Below are 22912 nucleotides of genomic sequence, written 5' to 3' on the forward strand. Positions count from 1 at the left end.
GCGTGTAAAACGAAACAAACCTGATCATCTTCCATGAGCCCTGGTGTGTGCGTCTGTCTGCCTGTCTTTTCGTTCGTTTGTTCTTTCTTGTTACTGGGGAAAAAGAAAACAAACCTGATCGTCTTCCATGAGCTGTAGGAAGCTGCCTCCCAGAGTGCGTGCGTGTGCGTGTGTTCGTTTGTCCTTTCTTGTTACTGGAACAGAGTAAAACAAAACTGGTCATCTTCTATGAACTGTAGAACACTGCCCACTCCCTGAATTGGTACCCTGGACTTCAGTTACCCTGAGGGGTGGCTTTTCCATTTGGAGGGGGAAAGGGGCTTTGCCTTAATCTGATTGTTACCATGCCCTACGTGTCCTGCACAGTCTGATCCCAGCCTACCTAAACGACCTTATCCCAGCAAACTGTGGCCCCAGAGCTAAGAATGGTTTTTATATTTTCAAAAGGTTGGGAAAAAAATCAAAAGATTTTGTGACGTGTGAAAATTATAAGAAATTCTAATTTCAGTGTCCATAAACAAAGTTTTATTGGACCACTGCCACCCATTTGTTCTATGTCCGCGTTTACTGCTGTGTTGTAACAGCAGAAGTGAGTAGTTGCAACAGGCACTGTATGACTTGGAAAGCCTAAAATATGTGCTATCTGGCCCTTTCCAGGAAAGTCTGCCCACCCCTGACCAAATCACCAAACATGTTCTTGCGTCAGAGTTCTCTGCTCTCTATATCCCCTCTGCCCAGACCACATCTCCCTCGAATTCTCTCCTGGTTGGTTCCTTGTCACTTGGTGTTGACTCAAATGTCATCCCAGAGAGGCTTCATCTTCCTGATCATCTTAACTACTGGTACTCCCAACACACATTGCTCAAAGGATGTATTTAGGATAATTAGCAAAAGGCTCCTCTTTCTCCAGGTAAACAGAGCTCCACGCCAGGCAACTGGTTTATGGAGCAGAGTGACTCAGAACACATGGCACAATATGTGTCCCTTAAAGGAAGCCACTTGAGAAGTAAAGAGAATGACAGCCAATGATGACAAACTTTTTTTTTTTTTAGACTGTGGGCCATGAGGTTTTACAGTTCATACAGAGCTGAATTAGCATTTTCAAAATCCCTCTGTCAATGAGCTCAAGTGAGTTCTCTATGGCCTCAGTCTTTTGGACTATGAAGCTCTTGGTTTGTGCTCTCTCGCTCTCTGTCAAATAAATAAAATCTTTTTTTTTTTATTATTTGCTTTTCATCTCTTTTTTCCTTCTTCTGTTTTGTGTCTCTTGAACAAATATTAATCATGGTTATTTCAAAGCCCTGGTTTTAGTCCAGTACTGTGGTCACCTGAACAGTCTGTTTCTATTGCCTGTTTTTCTATTTGTTTTCAGGGATTTGGTCCTGTCTCTTGGCAGGCCTTGTAATTTTTGTTGCATACCATACCACATCTGTGTATGAAAAATATATATAAAGTCTCCAGGTGATCTCTAATTCTGGAGAGGGCTCACCCTTTCTCTGCAAGCAGATGGCATGGGGGCTGAGTATCTTAATCCAGTCAGGGGCTGAGCTGGGTGGAGGCTGGGTTGCAGTTTTGATAAGAGACTGATCTAACTCTGGCTCCCACCTCTAAGGCTTTGCCTTTCAGAGATTCCAACTGAGAACCTTGGGTGTTCACTGAGGCCCCTTCCCCTGGTCCTGTGCTCTAATCTTTTTAGCCATAACATGGGAAGAATGCTGGACACTCTTCTCTTTTTCAGGGGCTTTCTGTTTGGCTTCTAGCCTCTTGGCCTGCACTGTTTCAGAATCTGCCAAATATCTTAAGGGGAGAACTGCTTTTCTACCCCTCCCTTCTCTCTAGGATAGTCCCTAATTTTGTCTCTCCAGCCCTAAGACACCGCCAAAATTCTGGTTTCTCTGTGCTCTCAGCAGCAGCATCCTTGCCTGGGAAAAGTCTAGATTCCAAGTGCCCAAATTTGCAAATGCCCCAGGGAAAAAGTGGCTGCGGTTTGTCAGCGCACCTCAACATCGTTCCAGAATCTTGGCCCCTCTAGTTCTGGTTGCTTCAGCAGCTCTCTGAATGCCTTTAAGTAGGTGATGATGATGATGCTGATTTGATTTGGCTTTTCTAGTTGTTCTCAAATGAAGTAGAAGTTTAAAAAATGAAAGTAGCCCATAGTTCAGAAGTCATCAGCTGGCAGGGCTATAAGCAGCCCACAGAGGCATTCTGTTTGCCCCCCGCCCCCAGCCACCACCATGTCTTTTCAATTAATTGCTATCGTGAACATTTGTTATACTTTGCATCCCTACAGCCCCCTTTGAATATCTTTCCTGTGTTTGAAAAATGCCCACCTTATGAGTCCCATGTCTCCATAAGAGAAACCAAAGCACTCTTCCAGAACCTTCCTTGCAACCAAGTTTCATGTGATCTGGGCTCTACCATTACATCACATGAGATTTATACGTGGAAGTGAGCCAGGTGTCCTGCCCCTGTGTAAGCGTGGAGTCTGTGCTGAGAGGCATGGCATGGCATTCACAGGGGCAGTCTGATGGTGTGGCTTGGGCATCATTCCCAGCTGGACAGGCCGAGCCTAGCGCTCTTGTCCTCCGGGAGAGTCTATAGGCTTCTAACCACCTGTAGTCTGCCTTGGCTGACAGGACACCACTGGTGGTGGCTTCAATGACAGAAATTTCTTTTTCTCACGGTTCTGGAGGCTGGAGATCGTGGTGCCAGCAGGTTTGGGTGCCAGTGAAAGCCTCTTCCTGGATGTCAGAGGACGTCTTCTTGCTGTGTCCACGCAGAGCAGGCATGGCTCACATGGCCTCCTCTTCTTACAAGGCCACCGCCCTTTTGAATTAGGGCCTCACCCTTTGGCTTCACCCAACCCTAATTACCTCCTAAACATTGTAAAGGTCCGTTGGGGGGTTAAGACTCAAAAACGTGAATTCAGTCCATAGTACCCCCCTGTTAAAGCACTAGTACTTGAACCACCTGGAGTACATTGTGTCGTTTGCAACAAAGAACTCTGACTAATATTCTTACCAATAATGCCGAAATCAGGAGACACTACCAAAAATGGAGATCTCTGGCATTTCTGGGAAAATTGGAAGACTTGGCCTCATTGGGCAATAGTTGGCTAGATTTGAGAGACAGCTGTCCCTTTCGGATGGGACACAGGCTCTCCAGTTCACCATGGGCCCCACCTAACTCCCTTCATTCATTATATTTCCTGCCAGGCCCCTGTTGGCATTTGCATTGGTTGCCCCTAGAATAGCTTAAGGTGGTTTGCACCACAGATCAATAGAAATCTCACCAATTTCAAGCTTGGAGAACTGGAGCTGACTGCTGGGCGTTGCGCTGCAGTTTCTGGGTCTTCTTTCTGGAAACTGCATGGCACTTTGGATGCTGCATGTCTTACAGAGCCTTTATCAATAGTGGGAATAAATTATTCCTACTGGGCTATGAAATGAGCTGAGCTTGGAAATATCACATCAGACCCCATAGCTCTGAGTTTCAACTATGAGAAGAGTCTCATATTAGAAGTCCAGTCCAGTCCAATCAAAACTCTATTCTCCTTTGCGGTTTAATACCTCTTCCCCAAGCCCCTCCAGTCTGCCCCACAAGTGACTGGGGAATCTGCAGTGGAGATGAGGCAGATGTGTCCTCTCCTGCCCCTTCCCAGCTCGCCTTGCCGGAGTATAGGAGCAGGGCAGCAAGAGGAAAAGGGACCCTTTGCTGAGAACGGGTATAGTTCTCTCGGGTGTCAGATGCCCCCCACCCCCTGCCATGGCCTGGCAAGAACTCACATGCTGTTTCTTTTCCATGTGTACTGGGGGATCTTTGGAGAACCCTGTGGGGGCCTTGTGGGGACTCAGTGCATGTGCTGGGTGACTTCATGCACACCTCGTTTCCATTCATACCCCGGGAAGTACCCCACATTCTTTTTCTGAGGTCCTGGGTGAGTCTTTTCAGGATGACTCAGACCCATGTACATATTCTGGACCCTGGGAAATAGGATGCACCTTTGCCCTCTGCCCTCGCTTCTTGCCCTGCTGTCATGGGCAGCCCCAGGCAACCTTCGGCTGGCAGTGAGGTACCCGCCACCCCCACCTTGGTGCCCCCCAGTCTCATGAGTGATTCTGCTTTGAGCTCTCCTCTCTTGGCTTGGAGGTCAGAGGGGAGAAGAAAACCCCCTACAAAGACCTGTCAGAGAAATGTCCTCTGGATAAAATCTGACCTTGTTTTATATAGGCTGGAGGCTGATGGTTATTGATGGTCAAGGGACCAGTCTGGCCACCTCTTGACAGGAGGAAGTATTGTTACTCATTGCCCTCAGCTTTGAAGCTTTAGCTAAAGTTCTGGGTCAACAGGAAAAGTCTCATTCCACATCTCATTATATTAGCGATAAGTTGTTCCCAATATTTTCTAAGTTGCATTGTGAATAGGGACCCAAATTGGAAAGTGGCACATTAGGAAGTAGCAGGGTGGCCGATGCCCCTGGAACTGAACAAAAGTAACACCGACTTTTCCTTGAAGGGCTCAACATACTGCTTTCCCAGGGCATTTCTTTTCTTTTCTTTTCTTTTTTCCTTTTTCCTCCTGATTCTTTGCAGGGGTAACAATCTCAGAATGCCAGGATAAAACCAAATCTTCCATAGCTTCGAGAGGACTATTATTGTTCTTTTCTAACTCGTTGATCCCCAAAACATAAATGGCTTTTTAAAAAAATACCTTTGATGAGTACAGGCAGAATGCTCCTATCTTTAACCTTGTGAAGTCTTTCCAACATCAGAAAATGGACTTTTTCTAATGTTCTCCTTTTGGCCTTTTGCCTCTTTGTCTCTTAATTTTCCAGTGCAACCAAAGCAACCAGATCACTCTCTTGATGGCAAGATAACTTGAGCTCGCGATAATGGACAATTTAGTCCAGTGATTTATACTAGCTTTACAAATTAAGCACTCAACAATGCACTGTGAATTTTTCAGAGATAGCACCCTCAAGATGGGAGAGGCTGTGTACTGTGGCACTGGCTGACTACTTAGAGCACAGTGGAGTATCGTTGAAAATCGCAGTAAAGTGAGGTCATCGACCAAACTTGCTTACATCTTTTGCCATCGAGTCTGTGAAGCTCTGCATTAGCCTAAATGGTGAATCAGAAGAAAGCATCTGCTCTGCTCGGTACCAGGGGTCAAGGCTTGTGGGGCAAATTGAGGCCATGCCCCCCTCCCCAGTCTGGGCACCTGACGAAGGAAACAACCCGCATGGCATCCATCTGCAGCAGTCCTGATGAAGTTCCAGATTCTTTTGTTTTGTTTTTATTGCAGCCAAATATACATAACATAAAATTTACCACTGGTGACATTTATTACACTCAGCGTTGTGCAACCATCAGCACTCTATAGTTCCAGAATGTTTCTGTCACCCAGAGGAAAGTCCCATACACATTTAGCAGTCATTCCACGTTCCCGCCTTCTGCCGGCCTCTTGCGACCACTAATCGACTTTTTGTCTCTATGGACTTACCTTTTCTGGATATTCCATATAAGTGGAATCTTACAATATCAGCCCTTCTGTGTCTGGCTTCTTTCACTTAGCGTAATGTGTTTGAGGTTCATCCATGTTGTAGCATGGATTGGTGCTTCGTTCCTTTTCATGGCTGAGTAATATTCCATTGTATGGATAGACTGCATTGATTACCTGTTCATCTGCTGGTGCATATTTGGGTTCTTCCACCTTCTGGTTATTGTGAATAGTGCTGCTATGAACATTTGTGTACAAGTTGTCTCAACACCTGTCATGCATTCTTTTGGGCATACAAGCATCCCTTAGAGATGGATTTGGTTCCAGACGTCTACAATAAATATTACAAATATTGCAATAAAGCAGGTCAAGTGAATTTTTTGGTTTCCCAGTACATATAAAAGTTACATTTACATGGGACTGCAGTGTATTAAGTGTGTAGCATTACGTCTAAAAAAACTAATGTACATATCTTCATTAAAAAATACTTTATTCCTAGGATGCCTGAGTGGCTCAAGTCGGTCAAGCATCTGACTTGGTTTCGGCTCACGTCATGATTTCCTGGGTCATGTGATTGAGCCCCACATCGGGATCCATGCTCAGTAGAGTGTCTACTTAAAGATTCTCTCCCTCTGTCCCTCCCCCACTTGTGCACACGCGCACGTGCTCTCTCTCTCAAACAAATAAATAAATCTTTTAAAAAATACTTTTATTGCTAAAAAATGCTAGCCGCATCTGAGTTTTCAGCAAGGTGTAATCACTGATCACAGATCACCATAACAAATATAATAATAGTGAAAAAGTTTGAAATATTGCAAGAATTACCCAAATGTGATGCAGAAACACAAAGTGAGCAAATGTTGTCGGAAAAATGGTGCCCATAGACTTGCTCAATGCAGGGTTGCCACAAACCTTCAATTTAGAAAAAACACAGTATCTGCGAAGCTCAATAAAGAGAAGTGCGATAAAATGAAATATGCCTGTATATCCAGGAGCAGGGATGATGGATCATATGATAATTTGGTTTAACTTTTTGAGAAACTGCCAAGTATTTTCTATAGCTGTTTGCACCATTTACCATTCCCACCAGCAATGTGGGAGGGCTCCAACTTCTCCACATCCTCCCCTCCTGACTCTTCTTGCATTGATATCATTTCATTACTGAAAAAACATCGCGACGGGATACCTAGGAAAGTCTGCATTGACACACACATTTCTTGAGTGCCTATAATGGGCCAGGATGATACAACAGTATGGGATTTAAATATTAATAAAAGACAGTGCATTCTTCAGTTTTCTTTTAGTTGGACGAGATGAAAACCCATAATGAGCCAGTTTAAGCAAAAACGTGATTCATAGAACCAGGAAGTTAAGGGGAGGAAACTCACTACAGCCTGGCATCATCCCTTTCTCTCCCTGTCCCTCAGTTCTGCTTTCTTCCATGGTGGCTTCACTTTGAGGTGGCTTTTCCCCAGGTTGTGGCAAAGACGGTGCTGAGAGCTTAGCAACCCTATCAGAAGTAGAGTTCCTTCCTCCTTAGCTCTGACTTAGTTCCAGCTAGCTCCTGCATAAGTTGCAGGATTGATTATGCCCTAACAACCTGGTTCAGGTCACCTCTTCCTGAGCCAGTTGTGTTGACCAAGGGGATTTGGAATGTGCAGACGGGCCAGGTCTGAGTTGCCAGGAACTGGTATCAACTCCACCCAAACTGTGTTGTCGGAGATTAGGGGACAGACGGGCAACCCCCAAAGGAAAAGGGGAATGCTATTGTCAGAAGAGGGGATGGATGTTGGGCAGACCAAAATCTCAGCAATATTCCACCATCCCTGAGGGAGTCGTGGTCTAATGGGGAGACCCAGGCCAATGCATCCTGTAATTATACTATGCTCTGGGAATAAAGGAAAGGAGTCCTTTACCCCTGTGCAAGGGAAGGGGCTCTGGGAAGGCTCTGTTGAGGACATGAGTCTGAAGCTGAGACTACAGAAGGGATAGGAATCCTCTGGGCGACATCAAGGAACCGGCTTGTGCCAAAGCACGGCGTCCTGAAGTCACTGCGATTAGGGACAACCGCAAGAAACACAGACTTGTCACGATGATTTTTGAAGTCACCATCAAAATACTAAAACCATTGGCATTGCCTTGAGAAGGCTTTTGCTGGTGGATGAGACCACTGCCAGACTTCCCTCTATTAGTTTCCTGGATGCGGGGCCTTCCATGCTAAAACCAGGACAATCCAAGGCAAAGTGGGACAATTTGGTCCCCCTATAGTTAAGTCCCCGACTCATGAGCACATATCAGTATGCTCAGAATTGGGATTAGTGCTATGGGGGCATCTGTTATGTAAGGATGATCCCTCTGTTGAAACAAAACATGCCCACAAATGTTCACAGCAGCACTATGCACAATAGCCAAAAGGTGGAAACCACCCAACTACCCGTCACCTACTGAGCGGATAAACAAAGTGTGGCATATCCATACAATGGAATTGTATTCAGCCGTAAATAGGAAGGAAGCACTGAGGCGTGCTACAATGGGGATGAACTTGAAAACATTATGCAAAGGAAAGAAGTCAGACACAAAAGGCCACAGCCTGCAGGATTCCATCGATAAGAAACATCCAGACTGGGCAAATCCGTAGAGACGGAAAGCAGATCGGTGGTTGCAAGGGGGCTGGGTGAGGGGATTAATAGGTATGGGTTTTCTGTCTGGGGTCATGAAAGGGTTCTAGGACTAGATAGAGGTAATGGGTGCACAACACCATGAATGTACTTAATGCCACTGAACTGAACACTTTAAAATGGTTAAAACGGTAAATTTCATGGCAAGTGTATTTTACCACAATAATGAAAAAAAAAGAAGAATCCCTGCTTCCCAAAAGGTGTATAAATCAGGTGATCTAAAAGGCAGCTCGCGGGGCGCCTGGGTGGCTCAGTCATTAAGCGTCTGCCTTCAGCTCAGGTCATGATCCCAGGGTCCTGGGATCGAGCCCCGCATCGGGCTCCCTGCTCGGCGGGAAGCCTGCTTCTCCCTCTCCCACTCCCCTGCTTGTGTTCCCTCTCTCACTGTCTCTCTCTCTCTGTGTCAATTAAATAAATAAATAAAATCTTTAAAAAAAAAAATAAATAAAAGGCAGCTCGCAAGGCCAAAGTTGGCCTGCAGATGAGCTTCATTTGGCTGCAGGGAGGTTTTTAAAAAATTCTTTAATTTGTGGCTAACATTTCTAAAATGGGATATTTTACATACAAAAATTCTGATGAGCAATTTATTTGGAAAAATCCAAAATCCTGGCCCCACTTGAGCTGCATCTGCCCCTGGAAGCATCAAGAGGAGTGTGGAAAGTCTACTCAACGTTGGGGCCGAGACTCTCGGCTCCCCTCCAGTCTCCGTTCCCCCAGCCTTCCCGTGGGATCCTCATCTGCTCTACCTGCTTTGTCCCTGTGGGCACTAAAGTGCAGGATTTTCAATACTTGCGCAGAACAATTAGAAGAGAGGCAGATACTAAAATATGGAAATCAGGCCATCGATATGGTGATTTCCATTTTCATTCCTCCAGAAATGAGATGTCAGTGGATTTCATTTCCCCAAAAGTGTTACACGACTTTCAGAAGGGTAAGGAAATTTCCCCTTCTAGCAATGATGTGGAACCTTAGCTGCGCATGGGAATCACCTAGGAAACTTTTTTTTTTTAAATGTTGGTGCCTAGGTCCTATCCCCCCAGAGATTCTGATCTATTTGGTCTGGGGTGTGACCCAGGTATTGGGATTTTTAAAAGCTCCCGGGGGTAATTCTGATGTGGAGCCCAAGTTGACAACTACTGCTTTACATCTTCCTTTTAGAGAATTGCCCCTCTTCTGGCCTCAGATGTCACAGAGAAAATGACACACACGTTGAGAATCTTTACAGTTTTTACTTTAAAGTAGATATCTTGTGTTGTTCTCGATAGCTACCCCTACAAACATATGCTATCTTCAGCTGCTCAGCAGTTATCTTGACAGAGACAGAAAAACATAGGAATTAAATAATCTATTTTTTTTGGTAGGAGACTCTGTGGCTTCATTATCGAAAACAGCATGGAAAGCACCTCATAAAAACCTGACAGTTAACCCTGCCTTTGTTTAATTGGCGTGAAGGGCTCTAGCCTATATAGACTGTGCTATAGACTAAGGAAGCAATCTGATAAAGAACACATGCTGTTTACCCAGGCTGGAGTCTTAATGGTTTGTCATGTGAACGTGTGTGCATTGTTCAAAGTGATCACCCCTTTCCAGAGTGCAACCGTGACGCAATTGCTGACATCCCGGCCATGCATTTTCCATGGGCTCCTGCTTGTGAGCTCCTCCACCAAGCTCTCCCCCATGGGACAAAAAACAGCTACTGACAGGAGAAACAAAACCTTTTCCCTAGTCTGACCATATTCAAGGCGTGCTACCTACCCTGGATTGCACCGTTCCTGCAGTCCGCCTGCCCAGGTCAGAGAGGAAGCCCACATGCCTGCTCTTCCAGCTTACACCATGGGCCATTTCTCATGCACCTCCTCTGCACACCATACCACAGCTGTCTGCATCTCATGGCACAGTGTTGGCTCAGCTTCCAGCACCCATCTGTGACTGGGGTTGCGGGGGGAGGAGAAGAAAAAGAAAAAAGAAATGCATGTGGTAAATGACCAAAATTGCCCACATTGTCCTGGGCAAGCCTCAAATCCTCCACAATTTGATTGCCTTCTGAAAGGTACAGGCCCTGAGTTTATTGAGCCTCTTTTTGTATTTGAGTCTGAACACTGGAACTGATGGTCCTTGAGAAGTCTCCTCTGTGATTTCTCGACTTTCCTTTTCTTTGAAGTAATGGGGAAAAAATGAGAAATGTTGAGGGGGACAGATCACAGGTTTTCCCCTGTCTTGGGCTTCTGTGCACAGAATCAGATAAATCAGTACTGGTTTAGTCTACCTGGTAAATTGAGAACGCTTTTTATTTTCATCATAGGAAGTAGAAATGTTGGCTTTTAGTTTTGAAAGACAGACCTAGTCCATGGTTTCGACTGAGCTGGAAGGTTAGTAGTCCTCAGACCAGGGATGTTGACCGAGTCCATATTCATTTAATTCAATGATCAATTCATTTCTGATTACTAGCAAAGAGTCTGATCTCCTGATAGGATAACAGGAATCTGCAGGATTGGAGGGGGTGATGGACCTTCATCATCACACATAGACGCGGGTCCAGGGGAGGGAGCTGACTTCTCTGGGGAAGAATGTTGGCTCCGAATATGATCTGATGGCCCCGTTCAAATCCCAGCTCTGCCACGTCCTGGCCCTGTGACCTTCGGCAAGTGATTGCACCTCTCTGTGTCCGGGTTTCCCCACCCGTAAAATGAAGGTAATAATAGTATCTGCCTCCTCGGATTGTGCTGAGGATGAAATGACTCAGTGTGTGTGAAGTGCCTAGAACACCGCCTAAAAATTAGATGTGACTCCCCCTGCTCCGGAAACCTAACCCACTGTAGTCACACAAAGGCGGAAGATTGCTGCGTCCTGCCAAACTTACAGGCATGCATGGCATTCTTCTCCATCTATTTCCAAAAAATTTATAGTGCAGGGTACCTGTGTGGCTCAGTGGGTTAAGCGGGAGACTCTTGGTTTCCAGTTAGGTCATGATCTCAGGGTCCTGGGATCAAGCCCCACATGGGGCTCTGTGCTCAGCAGGGAGTCTGCTTCAGGACTCTCTCTCTCTCTCCCTCTGCCCCCTAAAATAAACAAATAAATCTTTTTTTTTAAATCGATGGGAAGATCCTGTTCAGAATTTCTGCAAGTGCCACATGCTGACCAGTTCACATCAGAACCACTTGGGTTGCTTAATCAAAATTGCAAAGCCCAGGCCCCCCTCAGACCTACTGAGGCTCTTTGGGGTTCAAGGCCTGGGCATCTGAATTCTTAACAAGCATCTCATGTGATATAATGTACTCTCAAGTCAGGAAAGTGTGATTAGAATTAACAAAGAATGATACCCGTGAAGCCTAGAGCCTGGTCTTATGAATCCAGGAAAGCTGTGTCTCTCAAACGTCATTCAAGTGTTACCTTTATTTACAAATTTGCCCAGTTATTTGACAATTGGTAACAACATATGCCTACAATTTTCTGTTACGTGACTCTCTACTTTTATGAAAACAAATTCATTTTAAAAGGGAAATTTATTTCGTTAGTGCAAATGAAAAACAGACATCTTGCCATAACTAGATGATAACTGTAAGGTAAATAATCATTTTTAAAAATAATGTTATTAAATTCTACCATTACCCACTGAAGCTCTGAATCTGCTGCAGCACTTGTTAAATAGGAAAAAAATCAGCAAGCGCCAGAGAGGTGTTCCAGACTTGGTAGCACCATGTGGAGACTTTCTCCTTGATGCCATGATTAAGAGGAACTCAAAGGAGAGTAACTTCCTCGCCAGGTCATGCAATGCCGTTGAACATTGTGTCTAAGCACCACCTAAAGTCATTTCCTAGTGAGTCATGGCGCACTTGGTGCAGAACTGCAATAAAGCCTTCGCCTGAAGTCTATTGACTCTGGATTTGCAAGAATAAGAATAAAAACAAAACAAAACAAAACAAAACAAAACAAAACAATGGCCCAGGCTACTCAAGACACCAGTAAGCATGGTACATGTGGTCTATGAGTCCCCAGGACCTCCCTCAGATGTCCGTCTCAAAGGGTGAGGGTGTCACAGATTTGGATTCAGATCCAACAACCCACTCCCTGTGGTTTGTGACCTTGGGCAAGTCTGCAGAAACCTTCCTTTCTACAACATAAAATGACATGATACTTGTTCAAGCCAAGATGAAGTCAAATGATGTTTGAAAAGCCTTAACACAGAGGATGACGCACAGTTGATGTTCAATAAATGGTAGCTTTTAAAAATTACCAAGGCTTCATATTTTTAACCATTTTAGATAGAACTCTTTGTAGAATGCTATTTTATCTCCTAAATACAGTGAAACTTGATGACTCAAGGCTATCATTTTGAATGTCTCTGCAGTCATTTTATTGTCATCAGATGCATTTCTAACACCTTCCCATGTTCACCTTCTTGTTTGGCCATTCCACATATGCAGTGGTCAGATAACCAAGCCAAAAGTCCACCAATAGAGACTTGATTAAAACACAGCAAAATTACATGGGTAGCCAATAAAAGTGCAAAAAGATACTCTAATAGTAATCAGAAAAATACAGAGGCACCTGGGTGGCTCAGTCAGTTAAGCAGCTGCCTTCAGCTCAGGTCATAATCCCGGAGCCTGGGATTGAGCCCCACATCGGGCTCCCTGCTCAGTGGGGAGTCTGCTTCTCCCCTGCCTTTCCACTCATGCCCTCTCTCACTATCTCTGTCTCTCTCAAATAAACAAATAAAATACTTTTTTTTTAGAAAATCTATGCAACAGAATCTCTTCCTCATGGGCACAGGATTGTATGTGCAAAACTCCAAGTATTGGTGAGGATGTGGAGAAGTTAGAATCCTTGTGCATCACTGTAGAAAACAATATGGTGGCTCCTCAAAAAATTAAACATAGAATTACCATATGATCCAGCAATTCCTCTGGGTTATATACCTAAAAGAATTGAAAGGAAGGACTCAAACAGATCTCTGCATGTTCATAGCAACATTATTAATAATAGCTGAGAGGGGAAACAACCCAAGTGTCCATTGACGGATGAATATCAAAATGTGGTAGATAACATGCATGGAGTATGATTCAGTCATGAAAAAGAATCAAGTACCAAGAGATGCTACAGCATGGATGACCCTTGAAAACATTACACTAAGTTTATTTAACTTAGTCAGATATGAAAGGACAAATACCACTTACATGAGATACCCAGCACAGTCAAATTCATAGACACAGAAAGTAGAATTGTAGTTGCCCAGGTCTGGGGGAGGGGGCAATAAGGAGTTAGTGTTTAATGGGGACAGAGTGTCAGTTTGGGAAGATGAAAAGTTCTGGAGACAGATGGTGGTGATGGCTGCACAACAATGTGAATGTGCTTAATGCCACTGAACTAAACATGGTTAAAATGGTAAAATCTTATATTAAGTATATTTTACCACAATTTTATTTTATTTTATGTATTTATTTTTAAAGTAATCTCCATGCCCAATGGCTCAAACTCATGACCCCAAAATCAGGAGTCGCACGCTCCACCAACCGAACCAGCCAGGTGCCCCTACCACAATTCTTTAAAAAAAGAATGCAGAGCTAAGCCAGAAAGTGTCCCTTTTGAACTTCGATGCCCTGGAAACTTTTTTCTTCTTATTTCATGTTCAAGACAATGTGTAATAGGGGGACAGAAGATATCACCAATCTGGTCTCAAAATAAGCGGAATGTTACTGAATTTGTCTTTTTTTTTTCATTGTTTCTCCTATTCATCTTCAGTCCCATCAAAATACTAACTAACAGAAAACTGCTAAAGTATGTTAAATAATTAATCATTAAACAATTAGGCATTGTGGTAAGTCTGCTCTTCATAAAATTGACAGATTATGAAGATTCAATAAGATAATACGTACAAAGTGCACAGTTCCGTAGTTGTTATTTTTATCTCGCTTAATTCTGAAATCATTCCTATGACATAGGTATTATTGATATCTCCCTGGTATAGGCAAGAAAAATCGAGGTTCAAGAAGTTAAGTGATTTATCCAAGATCACACAGCACATGGCAAAGTTAAAGCTAAAAAGCAGATTGTCAGACTCCAAAGTCTATGTGCTTGACCACTATGCTGAGAATACTTTGTCAAGTCTTCAATTTCATGAGAAGATTCTAACTATTCTTAAAAGTGCACCAAAGCAAATTTTAATTTTTTAATTGTTTTAATTTCAAAATATCATTTACTTATTATTATAGTTAAATATAGTAGAGATTACCATCTTCTAAGTATTTAATGATTTATTCTAAAGAATATAGTTGAAAAGCACATAATTTAAAAGACCCCTTTATCCTATCCTTCCCCATCTCAGCTTTCATGTCCTATTCCCCAGAGGAAAACACCCTGAAACCTTATACTTTTTCCCCTGGTACTTATCACCACCCTTCTAAATAAGAAACTTATGCTACAATTTCTTGATTTATCAATTTTAGAATGTCTATTGGCTCATTTCTCCCACACCAACACCACTCCTTACTTAACCTCCTCCTATCTCTCCAACATCATTACACAGCAATTTGGGAGTGGAAATGTTTATATTATGGTCATGTAAATTTTGTTTTCTACCAAACCAAGTAGATGCACTATGACCATGCTTCCTTTCTTGTTAAACCCTTTGCTTTTTCCTAGAGTTAATAATTGACTTGGTTTTTAATTTCTCTGGTTTTCTAAGTATTGTTTCTAAGCAATTTTCCACAGGCTCCAATATCTCTGCTATAGGTCTATCAACAATATTTTCTACATTCAAAGAATCAGTTTCATGTTTTTCCTGGGGATCTCCTCCCACAGTCTGTTGTCTTGCTCCAATCAGGACAAGTTGTTCTCTAGGGCCTACTGCACAGCTGTCATTTTGAATCATCTCTTTGCCATTGTCCTCTGAATTTCCTTTGCCTATTGCCCATTTTGAATCTCCTCTTCCTTGGAGTCTTGTCTCGCTCTTTCTTATTTTACTCTCATTTTGTTGGAGTATATTTCCAAAAGCTTATTGAAAGAGGGTAAATGGGGGGTGCCTGGGTGGCTCAGTCGTTAAGCGTCTGCCTTCAGCTCAGGTCATGATCCCAGGGTCCTGGGATCGAGCCCCTCATCGGGCTCCCTGCTCAGCGGGAAGCCTGCTTTTCCCTCTCCCACTCCCCTGCTTGTGTTCTCCCTCTCGCTTTGTCTCTCTCTGTCAAATGAATAAATAAAATCTTAAAAAAAAAAAAAAGAAAGAGGGTCCATGGGAGCTAGTTTTTTTAAGTCCTTGCATGCCTGAAAATATCTTTGTTCTAATGTTACTCTCCAGTGATAGTTTAGGTGGGTATAGAATTCTAGATTGGAAAGCTGGTGACTGCTCTCCCCTCAGGTGTAGCACATCTATATCCAGTATATACATTTTATTATTCCTTAATGTTGTTTTATTTTTTAAAGATATTTTTAAGTAATCCCTACACCCAAGGTGGGACTTGAACTTACAACCCCAAAATCAAGAGTTGCACGCTCTACTGATGGAGCCAACCAAGAGCTTCAACATTTTTTTGTCAGATTCTATGCCCAGTGTGGGGCTTGAACTCATGACTCCAAGATCAAAAGCTACATGCTCTATGGACTGAGCCAGCCAGGTGCCCCTCCTTAATGTTGTTTTAGTGAGGTTTTTGGAAGAGGCAAAGACAAATGTAGAGTATTTATTCTTTCATGTTTAACTGGAAATCCCTCCAACAACCTTTTGCCTCCCAATATTTGTTGAAATCTCTTTTTTTTTTTTTTTAGATTTTATTTATTTTTTTGACAGAGAGAGAGAGAGAGCAAGAGAGGGAACACAAGTAGGGGGAGTGGGAGAAGGAGAAGCAGGCTTCCCGCCGCACAGGGAGCCCGATGTGGGACTCGATCCCAGGACCCTGGGATCATAACCTGAGCCAAAGGCAGATGCTTAACAACTGAGCCACCCAGGTGCCCCTATTTGTTGAAATCTCTTATCCACTATTGTCTCTCTTGCCATTCTCTTGTCCTTGTGAGTTAGTACATTCTCATCCCTTTATTGTCTTTTAGCCAGATTTGGGGAGGAAGAGAAAATAAAGGTGTCTCCCAATATGCTGGTTTTAATTGGAAATTCCACAATGGTTTATTAAATAAAACTCAAATGTTTGAATCATATCATAAAACATCCATGCATATGAGCAGAGGTGAGCCCTCCAAAGGATGAATTTTGTACTCTCTTTTCTCTTTGTCTGAGGAGAGAATACCACCTTTATACTCACCTGTGAGGTCTACTCCTCAGCTTAACTTGGCTAACACCTAAACAAGGCAAATTGCTTCCTGCGCATATACAATTACAAATGCAATTAGACTTGGTTTTCCTATTTATAAACAAAGCTTTAAAAAAATTATAAACAAAAAAATTATAAACAAAGCTTTAAAAAATTAGAAAATAAGCAGGATATGTGATCCCCAGGTCTAAATCAGATTTTCGCTTTTATTTTATTATTTTTTTTAAAGATTTTGTTTATTTATTTGACAGAGAGAGACACAGTGAGAGAAGGAACACAAGCAGGGGGAGTGGGAGAGGGAGAAGAAGTCTCTCCACGGAGCAGGGAGCCCGATGCAGGGCTCGATCCCAGGACCCTGGGATCAAGACCTGAGCTGAAGGCAGATGTTTAACGACTGAGCCACCCAGGCGCCCCTATTTTATTTTATTTTTAAAGGAAGGGACAGAAGAGTAGAGAAATGCATTAGTGAAAGGATTACGGATAAAATACTAGTATTCTCTATTTTTTATGTATTTGTTTATTTATCTATTTATTTTTAAGATTTATTTATTTGAAAGAGAGAGGGTGTGAGGGGGTGGGTGAGAGGGAGAGAATCTTCAAGCAGGGAGAGAATCTTCAAGCAGACTCCCTGCTGAGTGCAGAGCCTGACACGGGCCGGATCCCACAACCCATGAGATCACAACCTGAACCAAAACTGACAGTCAGATGCTTAACCAACTGAGCCACCCAGGTACCACTAGTATTCTCTATTTTTAAAGAAATTTAAAAGTTTTTAAAAACCCAGACAGTTAAATAGTGGTCTATAGTCTCAAAGGCACTGTCCTTTACTCTTAGATGGGTTTCTGCCACAGGTGGATTTTTCTGGAAGAAGAATACTGAAACAGAGTTTGAAGTACAAGAGTTAGCACTCAACATCTGTGAAAAGAAGCAGGAGGAAGGGGTGCCTGAGTGACTCAGTCATTAAGCGTCTGCCTTCGGCTCAGGTCATGAGCCCAGGGTCCTGGGATCAAGCCCCACATCAGGCTCCCTGCTCCGCAGGATGCCTGCTTCTCCCTCTCCCTTTCCCACTCCCCCTGCTTGGTTCCCTCTCTCTCTGTCAAATAAATAAATAAAATCTTAAAAAAAAAAAAAAAAGCAGGAGGAAGCAAGTGAGATAATAGAAAATATACATGCTAGTCTCTCCCCCAACTCCTGACATGGGGCTCCTGACCCTTGTGATTTCCTAAGTGATAAGAGCTCTTGGAGCATTTTTTGATCTAAAGAGGTGACTCTGTCTGGCCTCCTGGATGGACTCCTGAATGGGAGCTGGCCACTAGGAAGACCAAGCCAGGATTAGAAGCTTGGAATTTTCAGCCCCACCCCCTATTCTCTAGAGAGGGCAGAGGGGCTGGAAATGGAGTTAATAATTGATCACACCGCATGAGGAAGCTTCCATAAAATCCCAATACTCTAAGGTTTGGAGAGCTTCCAGGCTGGAGAACACATCCGCTTACTGAGAGTATGGCATACCCCAATTCCTCGAGGACAGAAGCTACTGCACTCAGGACACTCTCAGACCTTACCCTATGTATCTCTTCTGGCTGTTCATCTGTATCCTTTATCATGTCCTTTCATAAGCTGGTAAATGTAAGTAAGTGTTTTCCTGAGTTCTGTGAGATGCTCTGGCAAATTAATTGAACCTGAGGAGGGGATTGTGGGAACTCTGATTTATAACTAATCAGTCGGAAGTGCAGGTGATGAGCTGGACTTGCAACAGGCATCTGAAGTGGGAGTTGAGGGGACAGTCTTGTGGGATCTGTAATCTTGTGGGATCTGATGCTATCTGCAGATAGATAGTGTCAGAATTGAGTTGAATTGTAGGACACCCAGCTGATGTTGCAGAATTGCTTGGTGCAGGGAAAACCCCACATATCTGGTGTTGGAAGTGTTGTGAGTGTGGTAGTCCTGTGAGAGTAAAGGAGAAACACAGGAGGGAGAACTGGTTTTTTTCCTAAACAAAGCAGAATTGGGCAGAGACTAAAGCCCAGCTATGATGTGCACCCAACAAAGCCTCCGTCAAAACCACGGGAAGCTCTGCAGCAATGATTGCCTGTCGGAATTGTTGGAGTTGGGCCGAAATAACAGGTTCCTGTAGCCCCATCCCACTCCTGCCTCCCTCAGTCACCCAGTAGGAACTGCCCCAGAAAGGATGTGACCTTGGATGAGCAGCTCTCCACAGCTGAGGCTTGAAGCCCAAGGAGCTGACAACAGAGCCCATCTCTTGACTGTACTCCCAGCCATAGGACAGCAAGTCTTTCCTTGAATACAGTCTGGGCAGTCCATCTCTTTGTCCATCATTACTGTCTTTGTCTCCTATGGCTGCTGCAACAAATTAGCATAAACATTGTGGCTCAAAACAACACAAATTTATTATCTTACAATTATTTTACCATTGTGGAGGTCAGGAGTCCAAAATGGTCTCGTTGGGCTAAAGCCCAGGTGTTGGCTCTAGGGGAGAATCCACTACTTTGCCTTTCCCCTCTTCTAAAGATTGTTCACAACTCTTGGCTCGACCCCCAGCCAGCAACACATTACTCCAACCGCTGCTTCCACCGTCACACCTTTCACTGATTCCCCTGCCTCCCTCTTTCACTTATAAAGACTCTTGTGATGACGCAGGGCCCACCAGGATAAGCTAGGATAATCTCTGCATCTCAAGATCCTTAACTTAATCCCATCTGCAAAGTCCTTTTGCTATGTGAGGTACCATATTCACAGGTTCCAGGGATTAGGATATGGACAACTTTGGGGACCAATATTCTGCCTATCCAAGTTACCAAAGAGATATTCTAGAGTAGCTGCTAAGAGTAGCACCAACCAGATACACTATTTTGATCCCTACATTTGTCTACAATAATACTTCATGTGAATCCAGGGCTTCCTCTGCCTCAAGTACTGTGCTAAGTGCTCAACATGAATATCTCGCTTATTTCCCTCAACAGTTCTGAGGTAGGCACTATTATTATAATCTTTATTTTGCAAATGAGGAAGTGGAGGCCCAAAGAGGTTAAGCTATTTGCCTTTGGTCAAACCACTGGTAAATGGAAGAATCTTGATTTAAACCCTGGTCTGCCTGACTCCAAAGCTGGTACCCTTGACCATGTCTTTCTAACCCTCCTTTGCTTGTTGCTAAGGTTAGGTCTTTAAGCTGCTAAACACAACCACCTCCTTTCACCCTACATGCCAGCTCAGGGTGGCACACGACAAAGGCTCGATAAATATTTGTTGGATTGAACTCCCCAAAATGTAATCTCTTGCCAGTTTCCACACAACCATTAGGATAGTCCCAAATTCCCATATTCTTATTCTCACATCCAATAAACTTTTATTGGGCATTTATGTGCCAGGCACTGGAGAAATTCAAAGATGAATAAAACATGTGGCTCATTTCCAGGGAGCTCACTTTCCAGTGAGGGAGTCATGATTTTGACCTTGGAGCAATTTTTAATTTCCCTCCTTTCCATTCCTTTAGACAATCAGCGATGAATTTGAAAACAGGAAGCATCATTGTTATTGTTTTGGACAATTATCTACAATAGGAATCTGAAGAACAAGAAGAGGAGGCTGGAAGTCCTTTGGGGCTTTTTTTCATATTAATATATATATTTACTGTGCACACACACGTATGTAGGGGTGATTTTAGGTTTTGTTTCCATTTTTTAAAAATGGAAGCATGTTCTATATATTATTCTTAAGCTTGTCTTTCCACTTAGGAATGCACGGTAGGATACATTTCCAAGCTTGCTTCCTCTTAAATGTTTCATTCCCCTATTGACACTCATCAAAAATAGTTTCAAGTGTTTTCCCCCAAAACTTGCAGGATAAGAACTTCCTTTTGTTGTGGTTACAACCACCTTGAGGAGTGACAGGTCTACCTTTTACTAAACCATCTGGTGCCTCGTCCCTAGAATGGTCTTTCCAAAGCCTAAATTTGATGGTCTCTTCTCTCCAAAATTTCCCCATCGCCTGCAGGATAAATCCAAATCTGCACCAGTTGGCCTAGCAGACAAGGATTTTCAGAATCTGGCCCCTAGAGCTATTCAGCCTCCCATGGTGGCCCTCCACATACAACCCAGGCCCCCACTGGCTTTCTTTATTCTGCCTTAGTGGTCTTCTTGCAGGTTCTCAAATGCACCAACCTGCTTTGAATCCAGGCCTTCCAACATCGTCTCTTCTCTGCCTGGACAGCTTTCTCTACTTCCTCCATCAGGGTACATTCTAATCACTCTTCGAGTCTCTGCTGAAGCATCACTTCCTTAGGGTTTTCTTAGACCCCTCTCAGCCTGCATCTTTCTTTTCTTTCCTTCATCCTGGGTACATGCATCATGCTAGAAATTAACTTCAAGTTCTGTTTTGCCTGCAATTCTCTCTGCCCCACTGGAGGGTCTGTCTTCTTCACCTGCTGAATGCCCCCCCCACGCCCCCATTCCAAGCATCGCAGTTGGTGGCACGTTACAGGTGTTGATGTTTGCTAAATGACTGATAATGAATGACTCATGGGGAAATTTTACTGCTTCTGGTTAATATACAATGCGTAGGTGCAGTCTCATGTTGAATATTTGGTTCCACTGACAATGATAAAGAGAAAAATCGCTTACCAAGATGAAGACATCCTAGTTTCTATTTCAAAAGTACTTCATCTGTTTTAAGAGTTGTTCTTTTCTTGTGTTTATTAATTTATTTGTGGCTTTAATCAGGGTGAACCAGTTTATTTTAAATGGGTCTTTAATAAACCAATTATCTGAAGCATTTGGGATCTGATCTTGTTTGTTGTTTCTGTTGACTCTTGCTCATGGTGGACTGTTTCCTTGTGTGTTTTGTAATTTCAGACACATAGATCTTTATCTGCAGGAATCCAGTACATCTAGACTGAAGGTTTGCCTTCCAGAGTTTGTTTAGTTCATTTCTTGGCTTGAAGGTTCCCCAAGTATAAATTTGAACCCTAAACCTGTATGAGCGTAGTCCTATTGTGACGAATTCTAAGGGGGCATTTCTTTCCCACTCGGGGTCCAGAAAAAAAGAAATAAGCTGCCTTGTTATCTCCCTATGTTGGCTGGATGAATTTTTCTAGTCCTTCCACCCTTTTCCCTAAGGGTGTAGCTCTTTGAGGGTCTTTGTGTGGAGGCCACAGTTCCTTTCCCCCAAAGTTTTGTCCCCTGTCCTTTGGGACTTTTACAACTGAAACCCCTCCCCTGCTCCATGGAGACAATCCTTACGAGTTTGGTTTTCACCATCTGTTTTTCTGACTTCTGAAGATTATTCCTGTTTTCTGGTGGTGTTATATTTTATCCAGCATTATCTAGACGACTATTAACTGGGGAAAGTTTTTACAGTATCTAGTCCAAAATAATGCCCCAAAATGGAAACCCAGTAGACTAGTTTATAGATCTTGCCCTCAGTCTGTGTGCCTGAGTCTGTTTTTTTTTTCTTAAAGTCACTTTGTTCTCCTGTTATTTTCTGTATATTTACCACTTTTCTCCTATTCTCTCCCTCATTTACAACAGTTACATTACAGAACAAAATGCCTTATGCTAATAATGTCTCATGTATAAATTAGACTTTTCTTCCCTGAGTATTTGGCTCCTATTACTGGTTCTTTTTCACCTCCTTTCCTAAGTATCCTTTTATGTAATTTTCTAGTGAACAGGCACCAAATATAGCTAGTATCTGATCCATATGTCACCTGCTAATTTAAATGTTCTTTTCTTAAAAAAAAATCTATCCCAATTTTGCAGATGAAAAAAAATCCTGAGGTCGAAAAAACTGCTAGCAATGTTTCCATACATACCATTGTCAAAACGCTGGCAAATTTGGTAACATGAGGTGGCCAAGTTTTTAAAAATTCAGTACTAGTATTGCAAGTCATATTATAATTTGAATAAGAACTCTAACTTGCTTAAAACATGTTTTAGGCCTAGATAATTTCTTTTGGTCCTAGGTCTAGGAATACATGCACACATGTATTTCTATTGATATACAAGTATATCAAGTGTACTTTATACAGGCAATATTTGCAGCCTAGGAGTGCTTCGCAGAGGGTCTGGTTTGTAAGGCTGTTCCTCCTTACTGGTAGCTTCCTTGTAATTTCTTTTTCTTTTCTTTTTTTTTTTTTTTTAAGATTTTGTTTATTTGAGAGAGTGCTTGTGCATGCGCAAGAGAGAAAGAGAGAGAGAACACGAGCAGGGGGGAGGAGAAGAGGGAGAGGAAGAGGCAGGCTCCCCACTGAGCAGGGAGCCCGATGTGGGACCTGATCCCAGAACTCTGGGATCATGATCTGAGCCAAAGGCAGGCACTTAACCGACTGAGCCACCCAGGTGCCCGCTTCCTTGGAATTTCTCATTTACATAACCACCAAGTAAAAATGAGATAAGTATTGAAGAAACTACTTTTGTCATTGTTATGGTCAAGGTTACACATTAGCTAACTTATAAATAAATCACTCTC

The 22912-nt window shown here is 43.1% G+C and overlaps 1 protein-coding gene across 1 annotated transcript in view; it reads right to left on the minus strand.

Annotated features, from left to right (window-relative positions):
- KSR2 (kinase suppressor of ras 2) overlaps window positions 1-22912 on the minus strand; it is a 467494-nt gene that overhangs the window by 424539 nt on the left and 20043 nt on the right. The window contains exons 4-5 of the mRNA XM_064577689.1: window positions 9933-10106; window positions 21-93 (exon numbers count right to left, since the gene is read on the minus strand). The gene's annotated coding sequence lies outside the window, so the exon portion shown is untranslated. The remainder of the gene's footprint in view (window positions 1-20; window positions 94-9932; window positions 10107-22912) is intronic.

This window comes from Mirounga angustirostris, unplaced genomic scaffold (genome assembly GCF_029215605.1).
Source record: "Mirounga angustirostris isolate CCGP_5_RB_7025 unplaced genomic scaffold, mMirAng1.0.hap1 SCAF_14, whole genome shotgun sequence".
In the NCBI taxonomy this organism is placed as follows: Eukaryota; Metazoa; Chordata; class Mammalia; order Carnivora; family Phocidae; genus Mirounga; species Mirounga angustirostris.